This window comes from Pteropus vampyrus, unplaced genomic scaffold (genome assembly GCF_000151845.1).
Source record: "Pteropus vampyrus isolate Shadow unplaced genomic scaffold, Pvam_2.0 Scaffold122, whole genome shotgun sequence".
NCBI classification, from domain to species: Eukaryota; Metazoa; Chordata; class Mammalia; order Chiroptera; family Pteropodidae; genus Pteropus; species Pteropus vampyrus.
Window position 1 is genome coordinate 1503686 of NW_011888903.1, and position 20446 is coordinate 1524131.

General features: G+C 39.2%; 1 protein-coding gene across 3 annotated transcripts in view; it reads left to right on the plus strand.

The window, feature by feature from the left end:
* The first annotated feature begins 6 nt into the window (after positions 1 to 6).
* The window catches only part of PPP4R1 (protein phosphatase 4 regulatory subunit 1), a 64440-nt gene continuing 44000 nt past the window's right edge, over positions 7 to 20446 (plus strand). For 2 of the 3 annotated variants that reach the window (XM_023534173.1, XM_011366157.2), the window contains exon 1: positions 7 to 90. The gene's annotated coding sequence lies outside the window, so the exon portion shown is untranslated. The remainder of the gene's footprint in view (positions 91 to 20446) is intronic. The other variant, XM_011366156.2, reaches the window with a different exon arrangement.

Consider the following 20446-nt stretch of genomic DNA (forward strand, 5'->3'; position numbering starts at 1 on the left):
TCCCGGGGGCGCTGACCGGGCCTTTCTTCTCTCCTCTTGGCGCAGACCTCTCGCTGCTCCAGGAGGACCTGCAGGAGGACGCTGACGGACGTGAGTGCGCCCGCCCTGCTGTCGCCGTCGCCGGCGGCCCGCGGGGAGCGGCGGGGGAGGAAAGGCGGGTGGCGGCGGCCTGGGCCCGGCCGGACGGGGAGACGGGCTCGGCGAGGCGTGGCCCTGGGCCGGCCGATGTCGCGAATTTGAGAGAAAATTGCTCTTCCTGAAGGAAACGGTGTGACCCCCGTTCCGTTGGTGGAGAGAGATGCCCTGTGTTATGCTGCAGCTCGGGTTCGGCCCTATCGCCCATTCCTCTTATCACACTCAAATCTCTTGTGGGCTCGGGAACTGCCCCGGCGTCTGTTTTGGAAGAAGAAACTAGTAGGCAGAAATTTGAAATGGGAATTTGGGGTGTGTTTTTCCTCTTTGAGTGCCTTCCGGGGGCCGCCCCCCTTCCCTCAACTCTCCTGAGGAAGGAAGAGACTATAGGGAAGGAAGGTGTATTTTCTGAGTTGCTCGCAAGTTTTGCACAGCGGCCAGCTGTAGGGCAGCCTGGTCCCTGTTATCCTCCTCGGTTCAGTTGCCCCGTTTCTAATTGTTTGGAGATTACTTGTAATTTCATTCACTTTAAGCTCTTAGCGGTTTTTACATTGCTCTATATCCATTTGATTTGTGTATTACGGGTTACTCATATCTCTTTAAATATTAAAATTTCAGCTTTACTTTGAGATACTGAAGTTTAAAAGAGTTGATTCTTTTGGTTTTTTTTTCTTTAAACAATAAACGTTGACATTACATTGCTTCCAGAATAGTGTCAGAAAAGAATTGTTGATTTCATATGTGCTTTTCTCTACCACCAGGAGATAATTTGTAAATTGTTCTGAGTAGAAATGATAACCACGATAGAATTTGTGGTGTATTTAGAGGAAAGCCTGCCTGATGCCGAGATTTACTGTGGCCGCTATCTGTATAAGTGATTTAGAGATGGCTGCAGATTGACATTCTCTTTTAAAATACTGTGTAATTAATCCTTAGCGATGTCTAATATGGTTTCCCTTGCACAAATTACACTTAATTTTTAAATTCCTCGTGTTTAGAGTAAAGGAGAATTTATTATTTAGAAGGAGTCTATGAAATGATTATCTTAAAAGTAAACGAACCATTTGCACGCTTAACTTTTGCTAAGTCTTGGTTTGTTTTTGTTTTTTAGAGCAAAAGGGAACAGTCACATACCGTGAAGGACAGCTTTTACATTTAATTAAATGTTTTACCTTAGGCCATTTATCAACCTACTAGTAAGTTAAGATGATTTTTTAAGGCAGCTACTGATATCTTGCAAAGTTAGGATTAGAGAGGTGGCTCTGGTTGTTATCGCAAATCAGGGGCTTCTCATTCTTGCATTTTGGTTCAAGACTTTGTAAATAGAAGATGCATGTATTTATTCAGCAGATGTTTAGGAATGTCTGGAGCAAGAACTTATGCATATTCATTTATTTTCACTTAGGTGCCATGCACTCTTAAAGGATGAGCTGCCCTGTCACATGGTTTAAGGAGCATAGTCTAGAGGGGAAGGTGGCATACCTGTGAAGAACTTAGCAATCATTCAGTTCATCAGCCTTTAAGACTGATGATTTGCTGTGCAAAGGATGGTCACAATTTATGCCCTCTAGTGGTTAATAATAAGCAGTTTTAATGTGTGATAATGAAGGCATCAGAGGCAATACAGCACATTAGTTAATAGACGAGACTCTAGAGCCAGACTGCTTTGTTCTAATCTTTGCATCGTCACTTTGAACAGGCTCTTGTACCTCACTCAGCCTGTCTATGCCTGTTTTATTTGTAAATAGGCATAATAATATTACATTCCTTATAGAGTTATTCAGAGCCTTTCATAAATTAATGCATAAAAAGCACAACAGTACCTGATAAATAGTGACTATTAAATGTTTTTATGAGTAAAGTATACAGGAAGCTTAAAAGGAAGAGCAGAGCAGGAGAAACTGATGTTGAACATTGCACTACAGAATTAATATAGTTAACAGATGCTGCTAATGCTTGCAGTTAACTTTTTAAAGGTTCTCTTCTTATTGTGTTTTAGGATAAAACAGACTTTCATAGGCACAAGTAGTTTTTTGCATATTTATAATTTTGTTGAAGACTTTGTTAGAATAATTGCTTATTTTTTTCAGTTGTTAGTTTTTATATGTGATACTGTCATGGCCAGGGAAACTTTCTCCTTACCCTTTTAGTTATTCTGGCTGGTCAAATAAGTCAAAGGACATACATCAGGTTAATAATAGAAAATAAAATTTTATTATGTACGCACGAGTAATTCACATACGCATGAAAATTCCGAAGACAGTTTGGCAAAATGAGGTATCCGTAGATGACATTTTGGACAAAGGAGAAAGATGGATCTGAGATTTTCTAAAGCAGTTCACAAGTAGCAGAGAAAGTGGCATACAAATTCTAAGTGGGCCCGGGAGATGGGAAGAAATTACTTTCTAGCCAGGCTCTAGAATCTTGGTTGCCTTTCCTAAAAGCAGAATCTAGACTAAGGCAGAAGAGGGGAGGACCTTTGGTAGAGTCTAGATCTTGAAAGGGGGCGCATTGCCATACCTCGATAAGAGTCTCTGTCAGGTCTTTTGCTTTTATTTGTTTTCAGCTCCTAAGTCCACGTATAGAGTCAGTAGAAAAGTAGGTAGAATAGGGGAAAGTGTTGGTGAAGGACTGACTTCACAGATACCCTGGGAGAAAAAGAAACAAAATCCTGGTATGTAAAAAACGGTGCATTGTATGTACATGTCAGAATCCAGAGTGCTAACCATTACACGATGGAACCGCCACACATTGTATGTACATATCAAAAAGTCATAAAGGTAAGTAAAATAAAATGACTATTAGGTACAGTTAAAATTAAGCTTAAGAAAATAATGCAGTGGGAAAGTGTAAGTTTGTTTTAGTTTAAAAGTGATACTTTCAATCCTGTGTCATGAAACACTTTGAATTTCAAAGTGAAAGCAAGCCAGTGACTGTTTGAATAGGTATCTCAGCAGAGTGACTTTAGAGTTGGGTAAAATCTTTCTGTTCCTTAAATAATAGGAGGCAATGCAAAATGCTGCATATGGTTTAATTTAACTTAGAGATAATTAGAATGGAGCTTGGGTAATACAGCTTATAAATATGTTAACTTTTAGGTTAAGCTTTTGGAGCTATAGTATGGAATATGCCACACCACAGCATTTTTTATATTTAAGTTTTGAGATCCTTTTACACTAAATTGTTTTTGGGGGTTGAGGGCAGTGGTGAAATAGAGTGAAGTAATGATCCAGAGCTACTTAGGTGTAACTGCCTAGACAACAGAAAAGTCTCTGAGCTCTCATACCTATGGAATTTTGACTAAGGAGGTTTAGACTCTCTGAGCCCTCCAGCTGCTTTTAAAAACTAGTTTTGATAAGCTTCCTTAAGTCCTTGCCACCTGGGGAAGTGAGAATTAAAAAATTGGGGCTGTGTCCAGTACCAGCCAGGGAATCAATCAAAAACCCTAGGAAGGTGCCCTTGAAAGTCATGATATTTAGAAGTGATGTGACGTAGGGATTTGGAAGAGTGAGTCATGAGACTTGGTAGCATGTTTTAGTTGCTACCAACAAGGCTGGACAGGAGAAATCTTTATTTAGAGAGAATATAATTGATATCCTAGAACAGAATACTTAAAAATGGTTTTAGCGGTACTCACACGTATATAGAATCAGTTAATGATACCTTGGGTAACAATTCCCCATATCGAATTTTTTTAACCCATTTCCTGTTTAGAAAAAAAGTTCAGCTCGCTGTCATGTTTTATGTAAACATGGTCTTTGAGGCTGAAGCAAATCTGACTAGTTTTCATTGTGAAAATATATAAAAACTATTCTTGTATTTTTTCTAAACAGAACTCATCTCTAATCCTAATGTTCCAGAAATGTATATATAAATAAGATTCATCAAATGAATCTTCGGCTAACAACTGTTCAAAAATGGTGTTAATGTCATGTATAGGAACGCTATTTGACATTTTCAGCGATCAAGAATTACTATATTTTGTAAATGGAAATACCACTACTAAAAGCAGAATCCTATAAATAGAATGATGTCATTTGTTTCCAAAAACTATTGGTATAGTAGAGTGATGCGAAAATAATAATAAAAGTGAGATATTTTATGGCAAACTTTGAGGATAAGGTTAGGACTTTAATCCACAAGTTATGTTGGGGTAAAGGCTGCAGCTGCAAGCACTGCCAGCAAGTATTCTCAGGGTAAATGGGAAATGGGTTAAAAAAGAAAGATGGGGTTGTGTAAAGAACCCAATGTAATTATACATGTTGGCTACCTGGGTATGTAGGTGCACGAACAACAAAATTCAAAACCCACCTAAAGTGCATAGGTTTTTTTTATTCTTTCTGCCTGTGAAAGATCAATACCCTCGCCACATTTAGTTCATTAGTCTGCCACATTTATTTGATCACTGGTTTATTTTATTGTTTCTGGTCCTTTTATCTCAGTTCCTCTTTTCATCAAAACATTTATATTAATTTATTAAATTATTTTTACTACTCCTACATTTGTTTTATATTTTGGAATTTTGGATTTTTTTCTCTTGATGGCAAACGATTTTTGCCGTCATTACATGATGAAGTGGACAGTCCCTAAACTTAAACTAGGGTGTTGTTTTGCTTTTAGCTTGGATCTGAAAATAAAACTAATTTAATGTTTTGGGAAGAAGAGTGAGGTGGCATACCTATGGAATTTTGACTAAGGAGGTTTAGAGGCCTGCATTCCCTATAACTTCTTAGAAGGTACTTTTGTACAGAACTTTCAGCTGGCAGATCACCTAAGTTTCTCCTTCTCCAAATCCATCCTTTCACTCTCCTAAGTCTTCTTTGCTCCTTATCTCCCTAGACTTAGAACAGACTTGTTTTTTGGTCTAATTGATATCAATTTGGTTGGTATTTGAGCATTTATACTATAATTCTGAAATATATCCCTGTATAGGTTTGAGTTAGGGGAAGGAGCATTGGGCTTTGTAAATCTTTAGACCTGGGTTCAAATTCTGATCATTGACATTTATTCACTGTATATTATTGAGCAGGTTTCTTTTCTCAGCTATTGTCTTTAAATTGTTTCATGGCCTTTTGTATCATTTCCAATTTCTGACTATTACAAATCTGCTATGAGCATTCATGTATAGGTTTTGATGCAGATGTATACTTTGTTTTTCTCGGGTATTTACCTCGGAATGAAATGGCTGTTTATCCTTTTAAGAAACTGCCAAAGTGTTTTCCAAAATAGTTGTACCATTTTACACACCACCAGCAGTGTGTAAGAGTTCGGGTGCTCCATACCCTTGCCAGTATTTGGTATGGGCAGTCTTCATTTCAGCCATTCTATTAAGTGTGTAGTGGTTTTTTCTCTGTAGTTTGAATTTGCATTTCCTTAATGACTAATACTCATCTTTTCATGTGTTCATTTACCATCTATATATCTTCTTTGGTTAAGTGTCCAGATCTTTTGCCCATTTTTTATTGAGTTATTTGTTTTCCTCTTATTTTGAGAGTTCTTCGTAGATTCCAGATACAAATCTTTTCTCAGATATGTGATTTGCAAATATTATTTTGTCTGTGACTTGTCTTTTCATTGTCTTAATGTATTTTGAAGAGCAGAAGTTTTGAATTTTGATGTTCAACTTATTTTTCATGGATGCCCTTTATCAGATTGAGAAAGTTCTCTGAATTTACTGAGAGCTTTTTTGAAATTAGGAACAGATGTCGTATTTTGTCAAACACTTTTTCTGTATCTATTATTTTTTTCAGTCTTTTATTATGATGAATTACATTTTTTTTAAGTAAATATTGTTTGTTTTTTTAGTGAGAATTTCAGATATACCTAAAAGCTAATGAGCCACTATATACCCACCACTTAGCTTCACCTTCTTTTATCTCCTTCTAACACCTGAACTTGTTGGGGAGCCAGGGGGCTTAGCCAGAGGCCAGAGTACTTTAAAGACATACCAGGTGTCATTTTATTTTAACTATAAATATTTCACAAGGGGTATATTTGAAATATGATGTTCCAGTCTATGAACAGGACATCTAAGGTTATGGTTAGGTATGGTAATTATGAAAGTTTAAATGATTAAATTCTTAAACATTTGCTTTGTTGGTTCTACTATGATAAGCAGATTTGTATAATTACTAAAACCACTTTCATGTTAATCATATTGATCACCAGATTAAGAGAAGCAACATCTTTATTATTTTTATCTTGCTAAAGCACATTTCACCCTTTTAGGTCAGCCTTAATGATAACAAAGGAATATTGGTTAACAAAAGTTGAATTTTATATTTTAAATTGGTTTGCTGTATCATCTAGAGGATCACATAAACTTAAAATTTGAGTTGTGCTATGCCTCTGGTGGGTGAATCAGTGATCCCACAGTTACTAAAATCAAGAGCTAGGAGTAAAAGTGGATAAGAACTGTTCTGGTCAAGATGGCGTAGAGGGTAGAGGCTTTGTACCAAAATTGTGATGAAACCACAGAGCAAACAGCAAACAGAGTCACCTGGGGTCTGGATGGGATCAGAAGCCCTACCACTAGGAAGAAAATTAAGAAATCACTTTGGAACGGTAGGAGGGGGGTAGAGACACGAGGCTCCCTGGTCCCATGTGGGCTGAGTGAGACAGAGGCTATTGCAAGTTCAGATGTTCCTCTTAAAGAGGCTGCGACCGTGACCGTACTTTCACAGTGATGGACTCGCTTGTCCTGAGCTCCAGCACTGGGATGGCTGCTGGGGGAATGGAGCACCAGGGACATGACGAGGGGACACTGAGTTGTAGGGCTTTGGGGCAAGGACTAGAGGGGCTCTTTCTCCAAGGCAGAAGTGCTGGCGGTATGCACTGGTCCTTGGTTAAGCTCTCCCCACTCCCAGCGTGCAGCACAGACGCTGCCATAGATGAGAGGTCATCAAACTGGATAATAGAAGTTGCTCCTCCCAGAAGATTCCCTGAATCTCCGTCCCTCTGAACTTATGGCCCCACCCAAGCAAAATCCAGTGGTGCCCTTGGTATGTCCTGTGCCCCGTGCCCCTCGCTGAGCAGCTTCAAGCCTCACACTAGCCCAGCTTGCCTTGGTTTCTGGCGTGGCCTCTTGAGGGAACTGTAAGCACAACACTGGTGGCAGCCATCTGTGGATTGCTTGCTGACTTTTACCAGGTGGCCCTGTAAGGGCACAGGCTGGAGCTAAACTTGACCTGCAGCTGAACCCCTCTCACAACTGTGCCACCAGGCCCCACAAAGCCACGCTACTAAGACCGAGAGACTTAGGAGCTTTACATGGTACGTAGAAACAAACACAAGGAGACAGCCACAATGGGGAGACGAGGAAGCATGTCCCACATGAAAGAACAGAACAGAGCTCCAGAAAAAGATCTAAACAAAGTGGAGTTAAGCAATATACCAGATGCAGAGTTCAAAACGCTGGTTATAAGGATGCTCAGTGAACTTAGGGAAAGAGTAGATGAACTCAGTGAGAACTTTAACAAAGAGATAAAAAACATAAAAACTGAGATGGAAATTATAATAGGGAACCAGTCAGAAATAAAGAATATAATATCTGAGATGAAGAGCACATTAGAGCAGGGGTCCCTAACCTCTGGGACACAGACTGGTACTGGTTCGTGGCCTGTTGGGAACTGGGCCACACAGCAGGAGGTAAGCAGTGGGTAAGCAAATGAAGCTTCATCTGTATTTGCATCCGCTTCCCAGCACTAGCATCACCACCTCAGCTCCACCTCTGATCATTCTCATAGGAGCACTGGTCCCTGGTGCCAGAAAGGTTGGGTATGGCTGCATTAGAAGGAATCAACAGAGTGGATGAAGAGGAGAATCAAATCACTGATATAGAGGATGAGGTAGCAGAGGACACCCAATCAAAACAGTATCAAGAAATTCCAAAAAAAATGAAGATAATTTAAGGAGACTATTGGACATCAAGTGTAACATCACTCTCATCATAGGGGTACCAGGAGGAGAAGAGAGAGAGCAAGGAATTGAAAACCTATTTGGAGAAATAGGTTTTCAGAAAACTTCTTTAACCTGGTAAAGGAAATAGTCATACGACCTCAAATGCTTAGAGAGTCTCAAACAAGATGAGCCCACAGAGGCACACACCAGGACACATAATAACTGAAATGCCAAAGGTTAAATACAAAGAATCTTAAAAGCAGCAAGAGAAAAGTATTTAGTTACCTACAAGGAAGCTCCCATAAGACCGGCATCTGATTTCTCAAAAGAAATTTTGCAAGACAGAAGGGCTTGGCACAAAATATTCAAAATGATGAAAACCCCAGCAAAGCTATCATTCAGAGTCAAAGGACAGATAAAGAGCTTCCCAGACAAAAAGCTAAACAAGTTCATCACCACCAAGCCAGCATTATAGGAAATGTTGGAGAGACTTCTTCAAGATGAAGAAAAAAAGTATCAAAAGTCTAAATAAAGAATGGCAATAACTACATATCTATCAACAAGTTCTTCAAATGCAAAAGAATTAAGTGCTCCAATCAAAAGATAGGGTAGCCAAATGGTGGATAAGAAAACAAGACTCTTACATATGCTTCCTAAAAGATAATCACTTCAGATTAAAAGGCACGCACAGACTAAAAGTAAGGGGATGGAAAAAGAGACTGCATGATGGACCGAGAAGGTATCGTGCTGAGTGGAGTAGGTCAAGTAAAGAACAATTGCCATATGATTTCACTTACATATGGAATCTAAAGAACAAACTCATAGATGCAGAGAACATTTTGAGGGTCACCAAATTAGGGGGATTGAGAGGTCGGTGAAAAAGGGGGAAGGGATTAAGAAATACAAATGAGTAGTTACAAAATAGTCACGGAAATAGAAAGTATAGCATAAGGAATATAGCCAACAATATTGTAATAAATATGTATGAGAGCAGAGGGATACTAGATTTATTGGGGTAAGCACTTTGTTTTATAGATCTCTTACAACCTGAAATTAATATTATATTGTATCCCAACTATAATTGAAAAATAAAAAATTTTATTAAAAAAAAATAGTGTAATCTGATGTGTCTTGATCCTGTCACTAGGAATGACCTGAAGTGGTCATTCCAAAATCTTACTGCTGCATTTATATTTAAACATATACTGCTTTGGATTTATTATCAAAGGCAGATTTGATATAAATTATTTGTACATTTAGATCTGTCAACTTAGTTTTTTTGTAGAAATAACTTCAAGACTTCAAATAAATTCAAGACTTCATTTATTAGTGGTGGTTAGTAATTCGGACTTGGATTAGCTCAAATTTTATATTTGGAATACTTATAGAAAAAAGGATTACTAGACTAAGGAGAATGTTTACTTGCTGAAAGGAACAAAAAAACACATCTATGATGTATAGAAGATCCACACCTGCAAGTGCTTTGATATGCTACATATTTCTCTGGCTGTCAAATACTGTTTAGAAAGCATGATCTTGGTAACTAATTTGAAAGCAAATAAACACCACTGTCGTATTTATTTACCTGTGTTCTTTAGGGAAATGTTTTCTGAAATATTCGTAGAATGAATTTTAGCAAATTATTCTTGCTTAAACTCAGTTATGAGACTAAACATGCTATAAAACAATTTTATACTTACTAAAGATTGTTTCTAAAGATTTAGTAAACTTTTAGTATTTATATTTGAAGGAAAGATTTCTGATAAAATTCTGTTATCACAGAGTACAAATTGAAATTTGATATACACATTGCTTGACACCATAAAGTTCTTGAAATTTGTTATTTATCTTTTTCTATCTTTTTTTTTTTTTTTTTTTTTTTTTTTTTTTTTGCTGTATCACTAGACCAGGGGTTGGAAAATATCTGTAAAGGGCCAGATAGTAAATATTTTAGATTTTGTGGGTTGTAACCAAACCTAAAATATCTCTGTTGTAACTACTCAGATTTGCCATTGTAGGGTGAAAGCAGCCATAGACATAAATGAACGTAGATGTTTTCCAATAAAATTTTATTTACAAAAACAGACATGGGCCAGTTTGACCTGCTGGCCATAATTTGCTGACCCAGCACTGTAAGTCCAAGATGTATAACATCTTTGTTCTTTATCCATAGTGGCGTGCCTAGCACATAGTAGACTTTCACTACATACTTGCTGAGATGAATCTTGATTTTTCTGGCCAAGCTAAATAAGGCCATAAACTTAACTTGCAGTGAAATAATAAAATAATTTATTTTAAAATTAAACTTGTTACTTGAAAAACTTTCAGACCTACACAGAGTTGCACAGGTATTATAGTTAATTCCCAAAACTCACCTACATTCAGCCATTGTTAGCATTTTGCCAGTTTGCTCTATTTTTCTCTATATAATTTTTAATATATACATATACAATGTATACATTATTTTTTAATAACTATTTTTCAGTTATAGTTGGCATATAATACTATATTAGTTTCAGGTGTACAACAGAGTTGTTAGACATCTATATAACTCACAAAGTGGTCACCCCAATAAATTTATTGCCCCTCTGACACTGTACATAGTTATTACAATATTATTGGCTATTTTCCTTATCCTATACTTTCTGTCTCCATGACTATTTTGTAACTACCCATTTATACTTCTTAATCTCTTCCCCTTTTTTCACCAACCTCCCCAACCCGCTTCCCATCTGGTAATCCTCAAAATGTTCTCTCTATCTATGAGTTTGTTTGTTTTGTTTATTTTGTTCTTTAGTTTCCACGTATATGTGCAATCGTGTGGCATTTGTCATCCTCTGACTTACTCCACTCAACACACTACCTTCTAGGTCCATCATGCCATATCTTTTTCCATCCACTTTTTTTAGTCTGTGTGTGTCTTTTAATCTGAAGTGAGTCTCTTACAGGCAGCATATGTAAGGGTCTTGTTTTCTTATCCATTCAGCCACCCTGTCTTTTGATTGGAGCACTTAATTCTTTTTTATTTGAAGAACTTGTTGATAGGTATGTAGTTATTGCTATTCTTTATTTAGACTTTTGATACATGTTTTTTTCTTCATCTTGAAGAAGTCTCCAACATTTCCTGTAATGCTGGCTTGGTGGTAATGAACTTGTTTAGCTTTTTCTTGTCTGGGAAGCCCTTTATCTGTCCTTTGACTCTGAATGGTAGCTACGCTGAGTAGTGCAATCTTGATCGTAGGTCCTGGGTTTTAATCACTTTGAATATTTTGTGCCAAGCCCTTCTGTCTCGCATAGTTTCTTTTGAGAAATCAACTGCTGGTCTTACGAGAACTCCATTGTAGGTAATGAAATGCTTTCCTCTTGGTGCTTTTAAGATTCTCTCTTTGTATTTAACCTTTGTCATTTTTGTATTTTTAATTATGATGTGTCCTGGTGTGTGCCTCTTTGGGTTCATCTTGTTTGGGACTCTGAACTTCCAGGGGTTGTATGTCTATTTCCCCTGAGGTTGTGTGACTATTTTCCTTACCAGGTTAGGGAACTTTTCTGTCATAATTTCTTCAAATAGGTTTTCAATTCCTTGCTCTCACTCTTCTCCTTTTCATATCCCTATGATGTGAATGTCGTTATGCTTGACGTCCCAGAGACTTCTTAAACTATCTTCATTTTGGGGGCGATTTTTTTTCTTGTTACTGTTCTGATTGGGTGTCCTCTGCAGCCCCATTCTCCATGTCACTGATTTGATCCTCCATTTCATCCACTCTGTTTGTTCCCTCTGATGTACTTTTCATCTCAGATATTGTATTTTCTTTTCTGACTGGCTATTATGTTGTCCATCTCCATTTTTGTATTTTTTATCTGGTAAAGTTCTCACTGAGTTCATTTACTCTTCCCCTAAGTTCCTTGAGCATCCTTATAATCCATGTTTTGAACTCTGCATCTGATATATTGCTTGTCTCCATTTTGGTGAATTCTTTTCTGGAGCTTTGTTTTGTCCTTTGATGTGGGACATGCTTCTTTGTCACCCCATTTTGGCTGCCTCCCTGTGTCTGTTTCTGTGTACTAGGCAGGGCTCCTAAGTCTCCTGGTCTTATTACCAGAGTGACTTTAAGTAGTAGGTGTGCTGTGGTGCCCCTTGGCACAGACCTAGGAGAGGTCCAGCTGCAGGGCAAGTTCAGCTGCAGTCTGTGCACCTCCAGGGCCACCTGGTAAGAGTCACCAAGCCATCTACATATGGCTGCCACCCATTCTGGGCTTATAGTCACCTCGAGGGGCCAAGTCAGAAACGGAGGCTGGCTGCCACTGGTGCGGGGCTTGGGGCTGCTCAGCAAGAGGTGCAGGGCATGCCGAGGCCAGATGCTGCTGCTCTGGGTTTTGTGAGCCATTGAGAGATTTTATGAAAGTTCGCAGCAGGAGTCAAGACAGCCAGTTGTAAGGGGTAAATCACTGGAGGTGGCTTGGATGGGCCCACAAGTTGAGAGAGGCTGAGTCTGGGAATCCCCTGGACAGAATGACCAGTGTTACCCAGGTTGATGGCACCTGTGTCTGCAGGCTGGGAGTGGGGAGGGCTCTACAAAGGAACCTATGTCTGGGAGCAAGCCGCCCCTCCAGCCCTTACCCTGAAGCACAACGACTGAGCACCTCCCTGTATGTCCCTGGCGCCCCTGGAACAGCTGCCCCAGCGCTGGAGCTCAGAGCGAGTTCGTCCGAGTAAGGCCGGGCGTGGGCCCTTTGAGAGGAAGGTCTCCACTTCCCTCAGCCCTCTGTCTCACTCAGCTACAATGTCCATTGGTTTTCACAGCCAGAGATTGTAGGGACTTCTCTTCCCAGCACTGGAACCCTGGGCTAGGGAGCCCAGTATGTGACCAGGACCCGTCACTCCTCAGGTGGAGGAGGTGGCTCCGCAGCCAAGATAGCCCTCCCCATTCTTGATTGCCACACGCAGTTGTGGGACGAGTCATTTCGCATCTCTGCCCCTCCTACCATTTTGAGGTGACCTGTTATTTGAGGTGACCTGGTTGTAGGGCTTCTGTTCAGCCAAACCTCAGGTGAATCTGTGTACTGGTTGCTCTGAAGTTTTGTTATAATTTTGTGTGGTTGCTAGAGGGGGCGTGCACTGCCTCTACCTTCTACGCCTGTGGTCCCCAATTTTTTTGGCACCAGGGACCAGCTTCATAGAAGACAGTTTTTCCACAGATGGGGTGGGGGGAATGATTTTGGGATGATTCAAGTGCATTAAATTTACTATACTTTTTATTTCTATTATTACATTGTACTGTATAATGAAATAATTATACAACTCATCACAATGCAGAATCAGTGAGAGCCCTGAGCTTGTTTTCACTGCAACTAGATGGTCCCATCTGGGGGTGATGGAAGACAGTGACACCCGAAGTATGTTGCTTGTGTCCTGTCTACTCTGTAATCTCATTTTGGTGGCTGTCACTGCATAAAACCCTGCTTCACAGAGATAGGATGTTGGGAATGGGAGCAGGCTTTTAAGTGCTTTTGTGGCAATCTCAGGATATTCTGCTTTGATTCTAATCCAGAACGTATAGAGATTCGAAGTTGTCTCAAACACGCTTTTAAGTCCACTGTCATTTGCCATCTCAAGCATTTGATCCCCGTCTAGCACGGACAAAGTCGATTCACCTGACTTATTCACAAATGGGTCACGGGTCCGTTTCTCTCCAGTTCAGGGGTCTTTTGTGGATGGGAAAAAATGCTCAAACTCTTCTGAAAGCTGAAATAGGTGATCATGCACCAGCTGAGAGAAAGAAGGCCCTGGCTCAGTCTCTTTCAAAATTTCTGCTAAGCATGTTTGAAACATCAAAAATCCCAGTGTTTACTCATTGCCCCCATTATTCCAGTCTGGCTTTGAATGAGGCCACTTCATCTACCACCTTGAACACAGTTGTCATCCTCCCCTAAAGTGGCAGATTGAGTTGATTAAGTAGATTGAATATGACACACAAGTAAGCGAGTTTTGCGAGCCATTCTGTATCACCAAAATGTACTGCCAACGGTGACTGTTTTTCTAAAAGAAATCTCAGGAGCAGCTCTCATAACTCAAAAACTCTGGCCAGTGATCTACCTTTAGAAAGCCATCTACTTCTGTGTGTAAGAGATGTGTGTGCTCTGCGTCCATCTCCTCACAGAGCTGCACGAACAGACGTGAGTTAAGGGCATGTACTTTACTGTGGTTGATAATTTTAATCACATCCTGCAAAACGTTGTTAAGTTCAGGTGACATTTTTCGGCTAGTCAGCACTTCTCTATGGATGACACAATACGTAGACTCACATTCCAAAGCGACCTCTTCCACCCAGTTAGTGAAACCAGAAAGCCATCCAGTCACGGCAGCCACTCTGTCCATGCATATACTGACTCAAAATGACCAATTCAGTTTTCCTGATTTGTAATCATTCAAAGACTTGAATAGTTCTGCAGCTGTGGTGTTGGTTGGCAACAAAAGTGCACATGACATATCCTCATGCACATCCTTCTGAAAAATAGATCACACAGAAACAAGCATTGTTGCCTTGTTGTCAACATCGGTAGACTCATCAACCTGGATTGTGTACCATGGTGACTCATTAATCCTCTAACAATTGTGCCTCAGTATTCTCTGCTATTTCATCAATTTGTCTAGTTTTGTTGCTGGCCAAAAGAGGAACATGTGCCACCTTACGAACTGCAGTCACTCTTTAAAGTTCATGACAAATGTCCTTAGCAGTGGGCATGATCAACTCTTCACCAATAGTGAAGGGCTTCTTAGCTTTCGCAATGCAGTTAGCCACTAAGGATGATGTTCGCAGTGCAGACACATTTGATGAAGTGGTGACGTTCAATAATTTCTTCTGTTCTTCGTGTTCACAATTTTTTCTTTTGAAAAACTCCAAAGACTTGTCTTTTAATGCAGGGTGCTTCTCCATATGGGGAAGCAGTTTTGAAGGTTTCATGGCTTCATTGGATAGCCAGTTGCCACATTTTATACAAAGCAAGCTTGGAGAACGTGAATCACTTGTTACAATGAACCCATAATTTAAGTAGGACTCTTGGTATTTTCTTTTAAATGCTGCTTTCTTTTTGTTGGCAGTCTTAAGAGTCTTCTGCTGTCTCATCATTGGGTCTTTGCCCCTTTCCAAAGAAGCTCTCCAGTGACGTTTGTTTTCTACTTACTTTGGCTAGGGTTAGCTTGTGGGCTTACCAAAACTTTGAGACAAGTGCACAGTGCAGGAAAGAGGAGCGGACAGAAGTGGTTAATAAAGTAATGAACAGGCCACGTGTGAACTAAAGTAAGTGTCGGATTCTGACTTAAAGCTTGCCACCAGATGCAGCTGTACAATTGAAGTACATCAACTCACTTGTGCGGCTTACTTTTCACTTGCCACTCACTGAAAGTGTTTTGATATGAGTCTGCAAGCAATTGATTTATTATGGTCTCTGTGCAGTCAAACCTCTCTGCTAACGTTAATCTGTATTTGCAGCCACTCCCCAGTGCTGGCATCACCGCCTCAGCTCCATCTCAGATCACTAGGCATTAGATTCTCATAAGTAGCGTGCAGCCTAGGTCCCTCACACACACAGTTCACAGTAGCGTTTGCGCTCCTATGAGAATCTAATGCCTGATGATCTGAGGTGGAGCTGAGGTGGTGATGCTAATGCTGGGGTGCAGCTGCAAATACAGATGCTTCACTCGCTCGCCTGCTGTGCACCTCCTGCTGTGCAGCCCAGTTCCTAACAGGCCCCGGACCAGTATTGGTTCCTGGCTCAGAAGTGGGGATCCCTGATCTATGCCATCTTGAATCCCCAGTGATTATAGAGGCCAAGAGTTCCATGATCTGTCGTCTTCCAGGAAAGTCGGTTGTGTAAGTAAATCCAAGTCCAAAGGCCTGAGAATGGGGGCTGATGTTGTAAGTTCAGACATGAGTCCAAAAGCCTGAGAAGCAGGAACGCTGATGTCCTAGGGCAGAATAAGATGGATGTCTCAACTCAGAGAGTGAATTCACCCTTCTTGCTTTTCTGTTCTGTTCCATTTTTGATCTTGACTTCTTTGATGAACCTTTTGCAAATAAGTTGTAGAGATCATGAACTTTAGCCTGTATTTCCTAAGAGCAAGGTCATTCTCACAACCAGCAATCAAATGCAGAAAAGGTAACATTGATACAATTGAATTATGTAACATGTAGTGTTTTCAAATTTCACTAATTTTCCGATGACGTTCTTTATAGTAACTATCTTGACAATCCATGCTCCTGCATTGAATTTAGTTGTCATGTCTCTTTAATTTGGAACAATTTCTCAGCCTTTACCTTTCATGATGTTGATACTTTTGAAGAGTCAGTATGGTTTTATCTTTTTGCTCATGATTTGATTCAGGTTATGCTTTGGTGGGGAGGGATAGGAATATTATATAAGGCTGATTTTCTCAGTGCCTCGTCTCAAGAGGCACCTGATGTTACCACGTTATTAGTGGTGGTAATTTTAACCGCTTGGTTAAGTGATGTCTAGATTTCTCCATTTAAAAATTCAATTTTTTCTTTTGTAATTAGTAAGGGAAATAATTTGACACTGGGGAATCAGCCCATTCCCAAAAAAACTTTTACCTAGTAATGTTAGAATGTGTTGATGGTTCTTACTTGAATCAATTACATTTACTGGCTGACATTCTGTTTTATAGAAGAGCTTGCCTTCCCTCCCTATTTATTGGTTTATTTATTTGTTAAAAATTATTTTAAAACCCCAAATCTTAGGGTAGCTCTTGTAAGAATGATTAAATCTCTATAGTGTATCTTATTACCTTTCATTTTCTAAGGTGTAAAGATTTGGGAAACAAAATATGGCAAGTTTATTGTAGCCTAAGCAGTATCAAGGGAAAAATTGTAGGGCAAGACATACTATCAGCTTTTTTCTTTTTTAGAAGATATCATTAGAGGCTGTGTGTGGAATAGAAGGTATTTTGATCAAGCTTAATGAAAAGTTAGGTCGTACAAATTAATCTGTTCTGTTTGGTGTGATAATGGTTGTGACTGTCTTAGGGGAGGATAAAACATGGTTACTAGACTCTTGTCCCCTCAAGTATCTCTAAGGACTACTTTTTTATTAACATCAGTATGCATTCTTCAGGAGAAGCATTAGACTCTTTTTTTTAGGTAATAAAAAGATTGGGAAGATAGTCTTTGTCTTTGGGGAATTTATCTGTTTTGGGGGTGAGGACAGGTAGAAGAAAATGAAAAAAGGAAAAAATAACTCAAACACTGCAGTTGCTGGCAGAGTAAAAGCAAGGGCCCCCAAGATTGCAGGTAATTCAAAGAAGTGTAGAGCTAAAAATTTTAATACTTTTCTTCCCACCTTCCAAGTTCTCCTAGGTGAGCTAATAATCAAATTAACAGAGACAGATTAACAGGAGAAAATCAAAATTTTAATACATGTGCATAGGGAATTCACATATGCATGAAAATTCCAAAGACAGCAAGGCAACATTGGGTATATATCAGGGGTCCCCAGCCCCCAGGCCAAACACCAGTACCTGTCCTGGCCTGTTAGGAACAGGGCCTCACAGCAGGAGGTGAGTGGTGGGCAAGGGAGCAAAGCTTCATCTGTATTTGCAGCCACTTCCCAGTGCTAGCTAGCATCACCACCTCAGCTCCACCTCAGATCATCAAGGCATTAGATTCTCATAGGAGCACCGGTCCCTGGTGCCAAAATTTTGGGAACCGCTGCTTTAAAGTATATGTATGGTCATGGAGTAGAATGATGGTCAGGTGTACCATTCAAAACTCTTCTCTCTCTTGCTTTTGTTCTCCTGGTTGCTGGCACTTTTTTCCCCCCTTACCTTGGCACTGTAGAGCATATCAAATGCATATATGATAATAAGGTAGGAATGGATGTTGATGTTTAGAGGGTAATTCTTGGGACTTAGAATAGGAATTTGGAACATCTGAGAGAATTGTAAAATTTAAGAGTAGTAGATTTAAAATTCTTATTGAGTGAGCATGAAATTAGCATGAATTTGTAGTATATCTGAGCATTTTTAATGAGGAATAGAAAAGAGGCTTACTATATAGTATTGATGCAAGTAGAACTTGAACTATCTCCGTTGAATTCAAATGCACTACTATTGATGAGACTAGGGCTTCTATATACTCCTTCCCTCCTCTGCTCTTTGACAACTAAGAGTGTAGCATAATTGAAAGATGTGAAACGAGGCCTGGGGTTCTCTAAGAATGTTGTGTAAAAACAGCTTGTTTGGCTTAGAAAAGCCATCACCTTTGCTTCTTAATTTTTAAAATAAATGATGGTTTTAATTAATATTTCATAATTTAAATCAAATTTATTATAGCATAGTTGAATAAGAATATACACTGCCAGGAATTCTCTGTTGCTTAAAGGAGTTAACTGTTGAATTTAACTAAGTTGTCGCTTACAAAACCTCAAATGCCAGTCCTGATTACAGGGTGATAATGTGATTTCTCTAGCCAGCCAAGGGGATTTTGCAAAATGTAGTAGTTTACTCTTTAAAGATTAAAAGGCTAAGTTGATTTTTGCTATTCCCATTCCCCTACTGCCTCAAGTCTGTGTGAACCCTGTGCCCCACCTATACTAAATTACTTGTAATTTTCTAAACGTAACATGGTTTTCCTCAACTCCCTGTCTTTGGATTTCTCTGCTTAGAATGCCCTCTTCCTGCCCTCTGTCCTGCATGGCAAACTCCTGTATCTTCTAAGAATTGGCACAGTAAGAGATTAACAACAATAACTAGTAATAGAATAAAACAGTTATAACAATATGCTATAATAAAAATTATGTGAACATGGGGGCTCTCTCGAAACATCTTATTGTACTTTACTCACCCTTTTTCTTGTGATAATGTGAGATGATACAATGCCTGTATGATGAGATGAAGGGAGATGAATTGTGAGGTAGTATTAGGCTATTATTGACCTGATAATAAGGTTACTAAGTGGTTGGAAAGCGTATACAGCATGGATACAGCAGGTGGGATAGAGCAGGACCACTTCAAGATTTCATCATGCTGCACAGCTATTTTTTAGTATTCCATTTAATTCCTCTGTTGGTACTGTAGCTATCCTTTCTTGCATGTTTTAGAGATTATTCCTAAATTGTAATTTGCATCTTTAATTTATCATATCTTTTTAAAGTTAATATACAATTTTGCGTAAGCTATAGGATCCTTGTAGCAGTATAGCTAAATTTACTCCTATGCTGTGTGTTTTATCTGAGGATATTATCGACTGTGCCATCACTTAGGGTAGGGCATATGCTGTAGAGTTTACATTATGATGAGTGTATGTGTGTGTTTCCCCTTGTAAACCGTGTCATGCGTTTGCAGGATGACTATGTAAGACTTAAGTGTGCAATATCCTTGTGGCCTCCATAAAGATGAAATCCAGAGTCTTATTAGTCCAATCAAGAATTGATGAGGAAATCTTGAATTCAAAACAGATGATTTAGGCCAGAATGATCCCAAAGATAATGACAGGCAGTACTGGGGAATAGAAATGAACCTTTGTCCCCACTGTCTCTGCTAGAGTGAAACACCTCCTATTGTATCAAAGTAGCTGTCAACCATGATAGACAGTGGAGACAAAAGTTGAAGCAGAAATATGACTTTGTTACTCTCTAGGAGTGTTTTTCAAATATGGTTGTTCATATGCAATCTGCATTTGAATTAGTGTGGGTATTTATTGAAAATGAATGCTCCCGGACCTCACTCCAAACCTGAATAATCAGTGTCTGCATGTGATATCTGGGAAATCTGCATTTTAGAGGTAAGTGCTCCAAGCTTGTCTTAAACAGTTAGGTTTGGCAACCACTGATCTCGGAGTCTTCCCCACTGCTCCTTGCTTTCTATGGACCAGATCAATATTATTAATGTTTATCTTTAAGATTAACAAGTGTGAGACTGATGAAACAGTTTGGTCATAATTATAGAATTTTAGAGCCTGCATAAGGTACCTACCAGGTTGTGATAGTTCAACACTTTCACATTACAGGTGAGAAAACAGAGGCCAAATGAGAGTGTCTTAACGTTTTTTACAATTCTGGTTCATAATTAAGGTACTTTGCTATTGGAGATTAGAATAACCTGTATAAAACTTTTCTGCACTAAATAAGTGATTATTTCATCTTAGGTGTTATTTTTAATACAGCTTGAAAATCCACCTTTTAATTGGGCTGTTTAGACCATTTGCACTTAATGTGATTATTGACATGGTTGGGTTTAAATCTCTCATCTTGCTATTTTCCATCTATTTATCCTACATCCTCATTTTATCTTCTTTTTCTGCCTTCTTTTGGATTGAGTATTTTTTATGATTTCATTTTATGGCCTTTGTAGGCTTTATATATCTTTGGTTGGTTTTTCGAATGTTTAATGAATGCTAACAGT